At 39.3% G+C, this 9711-nt stretch overlaps 1 long non-coding RNA gene across 1 annotated transcript in view; it reads left to right on the plus strand.

Moving 5' to 3' along the window:
• Window positions 1-9479, plus strand: part of LOC106582950 (uncharacterized) — a 52609-nt gene extending 43130 nt beyond the window's left edge. The window contains exon 4 of the long non-coding RNA XR_001323408.2: window positions 9219-9479. This is a non-coding gene — a long non-coding RNA (uncharacterized lncRNA). The remainder of the gene's footprint in view (window positions 1-9218) is intronic.
• Window positions 9480-9711: the final 232 nt, after the last annotated feature.

The following is a 9711-nucleotide window of genomic DNA, read 5'->3' on the forward strand; positions in this document are numbered from 1 at the left end:
CATCACTGGGGCCACGCTTCCTGCCATCCAGGACCTCTATACCAGGCAGTGTATGAAAATTGTCAAAGACTCCAGCCACCCTAAAGACTCCAGCCACCCTAGTCATAGACTGTTCTCTCTTTTACCACACGACAAGCTGTACCGGAGTGCCAAGTCTATGTCCAAGAGGCTTCTAAACAGCTTTTACCCCCCAACCCATAAGACTCCTGAACATCTAGTCAAATGGCTACTCAGACTTTTAACCTGTTAGGGCTAGGGGGCAGTATTTACACGGCCGGATAAAAAAACGTACCCGATTTAATCTGGTTATTACTACTGCCCAGAAACTAGAATATGCATATAATTATTGGCTATGGATAGAAAACACCCTAAAGTTTCTAAAACTGTTTGAATGGTGTCTGTGAGTATAACAGAACTCATATGGCAGGCAAAAACCTGAGAAGATTCCAAACAGGAAGTACCCTCTCTGACCATTCCTTGGGCATCTTGGCTCTGTTTATTGAACATTTAGGATCTTTGCTGTAACGTGACACTTCCTACGGCTCCCATAGGCTCTCAGAACCCAGGAAAAAGCTGAATGATGTAATTCCAGCCGCTGGCTGAAAAACTTTAGCGCCTTGGTTAAGTGGTCTATCAGAGGACAATCAGACGGAGGCTCGTGCACGAGGGGATCCCATGTTTTTAGTTTCTCTCTCTTTGAACATAAACACGCTTTCCCGGTCGGAATATTACCGCTTTTTTACGAGAAAAATGGCATAAAAATTGATTTTAAACAGCGGTTGACATGCTTCGAAGTACGGTAATGGAATATTTAGATTTTTTTTTGTCACGAAATGTGTCGTGCTCGTCACCCTTCTTTACCATTCGGATAGTGTCTTGAACGCACAAACAAAACAGAGGTTATTTGAACATAACTATGGATTATTTTGAACCAAACCAACATTTGTTATTGAAGTAGAAGTCCTGGGAGTGCATTCTGACGAAGAACAGCAAAGGTAATAACATTTTTCTTATAGTAAATCTCACTTTGGTCAGGGCTAAACTTGGTGGGTGTCTAAATAGCTAGCCCTGTGATGCCGGGCTATCTACTTAGAATATTGCAAAATGTGCTTTCACCGAAAAGCTATTTTAAAATCGGACATAGCGAGTGCATAGAGTAGTTCTGTATCTATAATTCTTAAAATAATTGTTATGTTTTTTGTGAACGTTTATCGTGAGTAATTTAGTAAATTCACCGGAAGTTTGCGGGGGGTATGCTAGTTCTGAACGTCACATGCTAATGTAAAAAGCTGTTTTTTGATATAAATATGAACTTGATTGAACAAAACATGCATGTATTGTATAACATAATGTCCTAGGGTTGTCATCTGATGAAGATCATCAAAGGTTAGTGCTGCATTTAGCTGTGGTTTGGGTTTATGTGACATTATATGCTAGCTTGAAAAATGGGTGTCTGATTATTTCTGGCTGGGTACTCTGCTGACATAATCTAATGTTTTGCTTTCGTTGTAAAGCCTTTTTGAAATCGGACAGTGTGGTTAGATTAACGAGAGTCTTGTCTTTAAAATGGTGTAAAATAGTCATATGTTTGAGAAATTGAAGTAATAGCATTTCTAAGGTATTTGAATAACGCGCCACGGGAATCAACTGGCTGTTGAGTAGGTGGGACGATTTCGTCCCACTGGCCCTAGAGAAGTTAACCTGTTTGGTATAAGGGGCAGTATTTTCACGGCCAGATAAAAAAACATGCCCGATTTAATCTGGTTACTACTCCTGCCAAAACTAGAATATGCATATAATTAGTATATTTGGATAGAAAACACTCTAACGTTTCTAAAACTGTTTGAATGGTGTCTGTGAGTATAACAGAACTCATATGGCAGGCCAAAACCTGAGAAGATTCTATACAGGAAGTGCCCTGTCTGACCATTTCTTGTCCTTCTAGGGCATCTCTATCAAAAATACAGCATCTCTGCTGTAACGTGACATTTTCTAAGGCTTTCATTGGCTCTAGGAAGGCACCAGAAAGTGGAATGAGAGCTCTGCAGTCTCGGGGCGAAAAACAGCAGGGGTTTTTGTGAGTGGTCCTTCTGGGAACAATGACACTGAGGCGCTCGTGCACGAGACGACTCCATTTTTTTCTTTCAGTGTTTGAACGAATACATCGTCGCCCAGTTGGAATATTATCGTTATTTTACGAGAAAAATAGCATAAAAATGTATTTTAAACAGCGTTTGACATGCTTCGAAGTACTGTAATGGAATATTTTGAATTTTTTTGTCACGAAATACGCCGGTGCGTCACCCTTCGGATAGTGACTTGAACGCACGAACAAAACTGAGCTATTTGGATATAACTATGGATTATTTCGAACCAAAACAACATTTGTTGAAGTAGAAGTCCTGGGAGTGCATTCTGATGAAGAACAGCAAAGGTAATCCAATTTTTCTAACAGTAAATCTGAGTTTGGTGAGGGCCAAACTTGGTGGGTGTCAAATTAGCTAGCCGTGATGGCCGGGCTATCTACTCAGAATATTGCAAAATGTGCTTTCACCGAAAAGCTATTTTAAAATCGGACACCGCGATTGCATAAAGGAGTTCTGTATCTATAATTCTTAAAATAATTGTTATGTTTTTTGTTAACATTTATCGTGAGTAATTTAGTAAATTCACCGGAAGTTTGCGGTGGGTATGCTAGTTCTGAACGTCACATGCTAATGTAAAAAGTTGGTTTTTGATATAAATATGAACTTGATTGAACAAAACATGCATGTATTGTATAACATAATGTCCTAGGAGTGTCCTCTGATGAAGATCATTAAAGGCTAGTGCTGCATTTAGCTGTGGTTTGGGTTTATGTGACATTATATGCTAGCTTGAAAAATGGGTGTCTGATTATTTCTGGCTGGGTACTCTGCTGACATAATCTAATGTTTTGCTTTCGTTGTAAAGCCTTTTTTGAAATCGGACAGTGTGGTTAGATAAAGGAGAGTCTCATCTTTCAAATGCTGTGAAATAGTCATATGTTTGAGAAATTGAAATTATAGCATTTTTAAGGTTTTTCGTATTTCGCGCCAGGTGCTACCATTGGATATTGGTGAGGCGTTCCACTAGCGGAACGTCTGTCCATAAGAGGTTTTAACACCACCCCCCCCACCCCCCCCACCCCCACACACACACACACACACCACACCACTGCCATTCTCTGTAGTCATCTATGCATAGTCACTTTAATTATCTCTACCTACATGTACATACTAACTACTATGCAACTAACCGGTGCCCCCACACATTGACTCTGTACAGGCACGCCTCTGTATATATTGTTATTTTTAACAGCTCCATTTTAATTACTTGTTACTTTTATCTCTTATTCTTATCCATATTTTTTTTCAACTGTGGCCAGGGGCTCATAAGAAAGCATTTCACTGTAAGGTCTACACTTGTTGTATTCGGCACATGTGACTAATAAAATGTGACTTGATTTGATTTGATCAGGGGGGTAAAAAGATGACAAAAGCCAGGTATACCGAGAAGAGGCTTTGGAGGAAATTCTTAGTGAGTGATACACAGATGCTGGGAGCGACCTCGACCAAGACTACTATGACTCTAGAACGATTGGATTTTGTTTTAGATCTGTCATTAAATTATTTTGTGTACCGCTCTATAGTTTACTATAGGTGTTTAGTATTTTTTACAGTATAGCGGAGTCCTGTCCTGTTGGGGCTATATCCTGTGTATCATTCCAAAGTAGGTAAATATTGTATACAGTACCAGTCAAAAGTTTGGAAACCCCTACTCATTCAAGGTTTTTCTTTATTTTTACTATTTTCTATATTGTAGAATAATAGTGAAGACATCAAAACTATGAAATAACACATATGGAATAATTTTGTAATCAAAATATATTTTATATTTGAGATTATTCAAAGTAGCAACCCTTTGCCTTGATGACAGCTTTGCACACTCTTGGCATTCTGTCAACCAGCTTCACCTGGAATGATTTCCCAACAGTCTTGAAGGAGTTCCCACATATGCTGAGCACTTGTTTGCTGCTTTTCCTTCACTCTGCGGAACAACTCATCCCAAACCATCTCAATTTGGTTGAGGTTGGGTGATTGTGGAGGCCAGGTCATCTGATGCAGCACTCCATGACTCTCCTTCTTGATCAAATAGCCCTTACTCAGCCTTGAAGTGTGTTGGGTCATTGTCATGTTGAAAAAAACAAATGATAGTCCCACTAAGCACAAACCAGATGGACTGGGGTATTGCTGTAGAATGCTGTGGAAGCCATGCTGGTTAAGTGTGCCTTGAATTCTAAATAAATCACTGACAGTGTCACCAGCGAAGCCCCACCACACCATCACACCTCCTCCTCCATGCTTCACGGTGGGAACTACACATGCAGAGATCATCCGCTCACCTACTCTGGGTCTCACAAAGACATAGAGGTTGGAACCCAAAATCTCAAATTTGGACTCATCAGACCAAAGGACAGATTTCCACCGCTCTAATGTCCATTGCTCATGTTTCTTGGCCCAAGCAAGTCTCTTCTTCTTATTGGTGTCCTTTAGTAGTGGTTTCTTTGCAGCAATTCGACCATCTCCTCTGAACAGTTGATATTGAGATGTATATTTTAGTTGAACTCTGTGAAACATTTATTTGGGTTGTAATTTCTGAGGCTGGAAACTCTATTGAACTTATCCTCTGCAGCAGAGGTAACTCTGGGTCTTTTCTTCCTTTGGCAGTCCTCATGAGAGCCAGTTTCATCATGTCGCTTGATGGTTTTTGTGACTTCACTTTAAGAAACTTTCAAAGTTCATGGAATTTTCCGCATTGACTGAACTTCATGTCTTAAAGTAATGATGGACTGTCGTTTCACTTTGATTATTTGAGCTGTTCTTGCCATAATATGGACTTGGTATTTTACCAAATAGGGCTAACTTCTGTATACAACCCTTACATTGTCACAACACAACTGATTGGCTCAAACATATTAAGAAAATAAATTCAACAAATTAACTATTAACAAGGCACACCTGTGAATTGAAATGCATACCAGGTGACTACCTCATGAAGCTGGTTGAGAGAATGCCAAGAGTGTGCAAAGGGTGGCTACGTTGAAGAATCTGAAATATAAAATATATTTTGATTTGTTTAACAATTTTTTGGTTCATATATGATTCCATATGTGTTATTTCATAGTTTTGATGTCTTCCAAATTATTCTACAATGTAGAAAAAGTAAAAATAAAGAAAAACTCTGGAATGAGTAAGTGTGTCCAAACTTTTGACTGGTACCTTACATGTAGGTAAAGTGACTATGCATAGATAAAAACAATCGCAGGACATAGACATATCTGATATGGGCAGAAATATTAAATCTTGTTAATCTAACTGCACTGTCCAATTTACAGTAGCTATTGCAGTGAAACTATACCATGCTATTGTTTGAGGAAAGTGCACAATTATGAACCTGAAAATGTATGAATAAACCAATTAGGCACACTTTGCACATACACTGCTGCCAACTAAGTCTAAATTGCACTTGGGCTGGAATAATACATTATGGCCTTTCTCTTGCATTTCAAAGACGATGGTACAAAAAAATACAAAAAAGCGCATGTTCTTTTCTTTGTATTATCTTTTACCAGATCTAATGTGTTATATTCTCCTACATTAACCTCTCTAGGGCCGGCGGGACGAAATCGTCCCACCTACGTAACAGCCAGTGGAATCCTGTGGCGCGTTATTCAAATACCTTAGAAATGCTATTACTTCAATTTCTCAAACATATGACTATTTTACACCATTTTAAAGACAAGACTCTCGTTAATCTAACCACACTGTCCGATTTCAAAAAGGCTTTACAACGAAAGCAAAACATTAGATTATGTCAGCAGAGTACCCAGCCAGAAATAATCAGACACCCATTTTTCAAGCTAGCATATAATGTCACAAAAACCCAGAAGACAGCTAAATGCAGCACTAACCTTTGATGATCTTCATCAGATGACACACCTAGGACATTATGTTATACAATACATGCATGTTTTGTTCAATCAAGTTCATATTTATATCAAAAACCAGCTTTTTACATTAGCATGTGACGTTCAGAACTAGCATACCCCCCGCAAACTTCCGGAGAATTTACTAAATTACTCACGATAAACGTTCACAAAAAGCATAACAATTATTTTAAGAATTATAGATGCAAAACTCCTCTATGCACTCGATATGTCCAATTTTAAAATAGCTTTTCGGTGAAAGCACATTTTGCAATATTCTCAGTAGATAGCCCGGCATCACAAGGCTAGCTATTTAGACACCCAGCAAGTTTAGCACTCACCAAAGTCAGATTTACTATAAGAAAAATGTTATTACCTTTGGTGTTCTTCGTCAGAATGCACTCCCAGGACTTCTACTTCAATAACAAATGTTGGTTTGGTCCAAAATAATCCATAGTTATGTCCAAATAGCGGCGTTTTGTTCGTGCGTTCAAGACACTATCCGAAAGGGTAAATAAGGGTTACGAGCATGGCGCATTTCGTGACAAAAGAATTGTAAATATTCCATTACCGTACTTCGAAGCATGCCAACCGCTGTTTAAAATCCATTTTTATGCAATTTTTCTCGTAAAAAAGCGATAATATTCCGACCAGGAATCTGCGTTTAGGTAAACAGACGAAAGAAAATAAAGCATGGGGTCGACTCGGGCACGCGCCTAAGCCCATAGTACTCTGATCGGCCACTTGCCAAACGCGATAAAGTGTTTCAGCCAGAGGCTGCCTCGATATCGTTCAGCTTTTTCCCGGGCTCTGAGAGCCTATGGGAGCCGTAGGAAGTGTCACGTTATAGCAAAGCTCCTCAGTCTTCAATAAAAAGAGCCAAGATGAGACACAACTTGTCAGACAGGCCACTTCCTGTAAGGAATCTTCTCAGGTTTTGGCCTGCCATATGAGTTATGTTATACTCACAGACACCAATCAAACAGTTTTAGAAACTTTAGGGTGTTTTCTATCCAAAGCCAATAATTATATGCATATTTTAGTTACTGGGCAGATTAAATCGGGTACGTTTTTTATCTGGCCGTGTCAATACTGCCCCCTAGCCCTAACAGGTTAATTTCTCATTTACACAAACTTCCAAGTGTTTCCTTTCAAATGGTATAAAGAAAATGCATATCCTTGCTTCAGGTCCTGAGCTACAGGCAGTTAGATTTGGGTATGTCATTTTAGGCGAATCCTTAAGAGTTAAGAAGCCTTTTAGACCTAGACATGGTGCTCCGTTACCGCTTGCCGTGCAGTAACAGAGATAAAAGTCTATGACTAGGGTGGCTGTATTCTGGCAATTTTTAGGGCCTTCCCCATTGATATTGTAGAAATTGTGTTTTTATTGTGACCAACAACTTTAGGCTTATTCAATGTGTAACAGTAGTGGAATTACCCCATTCGGACACTTTGGAGAGGTTGAAAGGACACTTGGATGTCTCCTGGATATCCCCTGACACCACCAAACTGTTTGAGAGAGGTTGATATTGTAGAAATAGTTTTTATAATGACCAATAACTTTGAGGGTACACTTGGAGATGATCTTTGACCGCACCTTACTAAAACATCTGAAAGTACTAGCTGTTGTCTATCAATCCCATTTCTTTCCCCTGAAGTTTGTGAGTCATTGTGGAAGCCAGCTGATGTGTTTCCAGCTCTATTCCTCAATAATTGACTTATAGTTTGTCCATAAAAGATTACTTAAAAAACATTTAAAATAAAAAATTGTTAGTTTGTGTGTGCTTGATCTGAACTGTGCCATTCCTATCTATGCTCTGACCATTTCCTTATAATCTCCCAGGTGTTTTCTTTCCGATGGTAATACGTTGTGTCCTTATCATATAACTGCTCACTAAAGCAATTACTGTTTAGGCGGAAATCTAAATTTTTGCCATTACATTTCAGAGGCTGAATTAGGAGTGGACGTAGCCAGTAGTAAATTATAGTAAATTCATTACAGTAGGCAAAATTATTATGGAGGATCAACTGTGCAGGTAACCTACTTTTTGAAGTGATTTGTTTGACAATCAGATGAAAACATCATCACACAACACCTATATGTGAAACTGAGCATGTGCAGGCCGCAAAACCAATAGTAAACAGGATAGGATGTTTACATGTCACAGTATCCCATCTTAGACCAGAATATCCCAGGCATCTTATCCAGGTTTCTCATTACCGGGATACAATCTTTTTCAGGTTATTGTAAACGGGATATGAGGTTTATATGCATCAACTCAAAAACAGAATACTTAAGTATACCGAATAATAATGTGATATTGGTGTGCATGTAAACAGGGTCATTCACTTCAAAGTGGGACATTTTTTTCTCCTCTAAAAGAAAATTAATTCCTTTTGCCTACTGTACTCCAGCTAAGAAGCCCCCTTCCAGCTGAAAAGTCCTACTTTGCATGAGCACTCTCTGCATTGCTCAGCATCTTAATCATCTGTATATTCCAGCTATCGCTCATTGATGTATCATTCAATGGGTAATACATTTATTGGTACTGTATAACAACATCATTCATAGCTATTTTCTATTCCTTTATTGTTTGATGGCCTGGAGTTAGAATGCCAGAGTGAATGTAATATCTTAAATAGATGAGTATATCTTCCAAATAGAACTTTATGTTGACATCTTCCATTTGCCTGATGTGTTTTCCCAGCATGGGGCAGAGGAGGAGCAAGCCCGCCGTTATCAGTCTCAAACGGGCGCCGTCACGGTAGCAACAGCACACACCATGTCACTTCTGATTTTCAGTGTGTTTGTTTCAGTAGAGCAGCACAATCAATATGAGTTAAAGCTTTAATTCCCCTTGTAAATTGAGAGTAACACTGTATTGAGCTCAGTGGAAATATATTATCAAGAGGGCTGACTAGTAGGCTATTGTTACTTAAGGACTCCTAGAGGACTGTGCATTGTCCGTGAAATGTATTTATTAAGGCGCGATGTAGTTACTTTCGGCTGTCAAGGCCTCCCTAGCCCCAGCGCTGCTGGATGGAATAAAGAAACTGACCTTTAGGGATTACCAATGGTACAAAAGGAATTAGATTATTTCAGTTTGAGCCTAATGAGAACAAAGTATGTGTCACTTTTTGATTAATGAATTTCTCCCGATCAGCAAGGCAGCAGGGATCATAAAGGAGTAATTTCCTCCTCTCTTTACAGTTCCTCTACGAGAACATGTACTGTAGAATGAAGAGGCGAGGCCAGGGGGATGATCTGGAGGTGCTGGGCCGGGAAAGACTGCCGATGAGAGCGGCAGAGAAACTAAAGTGTTTCCCCTGTACGACTGGCGAAGCCCAGGTCACCTGTGATTGGCCCTTTCAATGAAGAGTGGGAAACTAAAGTACTGCGTCTCAATGGTCCTTTCGTAATTTCATTGCCTTTATCCAGACTGACCTTAAAGAATTGGACAAATTAAAGAAAGTCCCCTGAAATGACTTCCTTTCCTTGTCTTCTTTCCCACTACAAACAGATGTTTGTGACTGTATAACTGATTATACCAATAGGGGGCTTCTATGGTGCAGGCATGGTGTACCTGTCCTTAAAAAACAGGGTCACTGTGGACTTGCTTTGCCTCTTCCCACTTGATGTCTACTGGTTAGAGGACACAAATATTTGATACTATTGAGAAATTAGCAGATTTTTTCTTACACCA

The sequence above is a fragment of the Salmo salar genome, chromosome ssa22 (genome assembly GCF_905237065.1).
Source record: "Salmo salar chromosome ssa22, Ssal_v3.1, whole genome shotgun sequence".
Taxonomy (NCBI): Eukaryota; Metazoa; Chordata; class Actinopteri; order Salmoniformes; family Salmonidae; genus Salmo; species Salmo salar.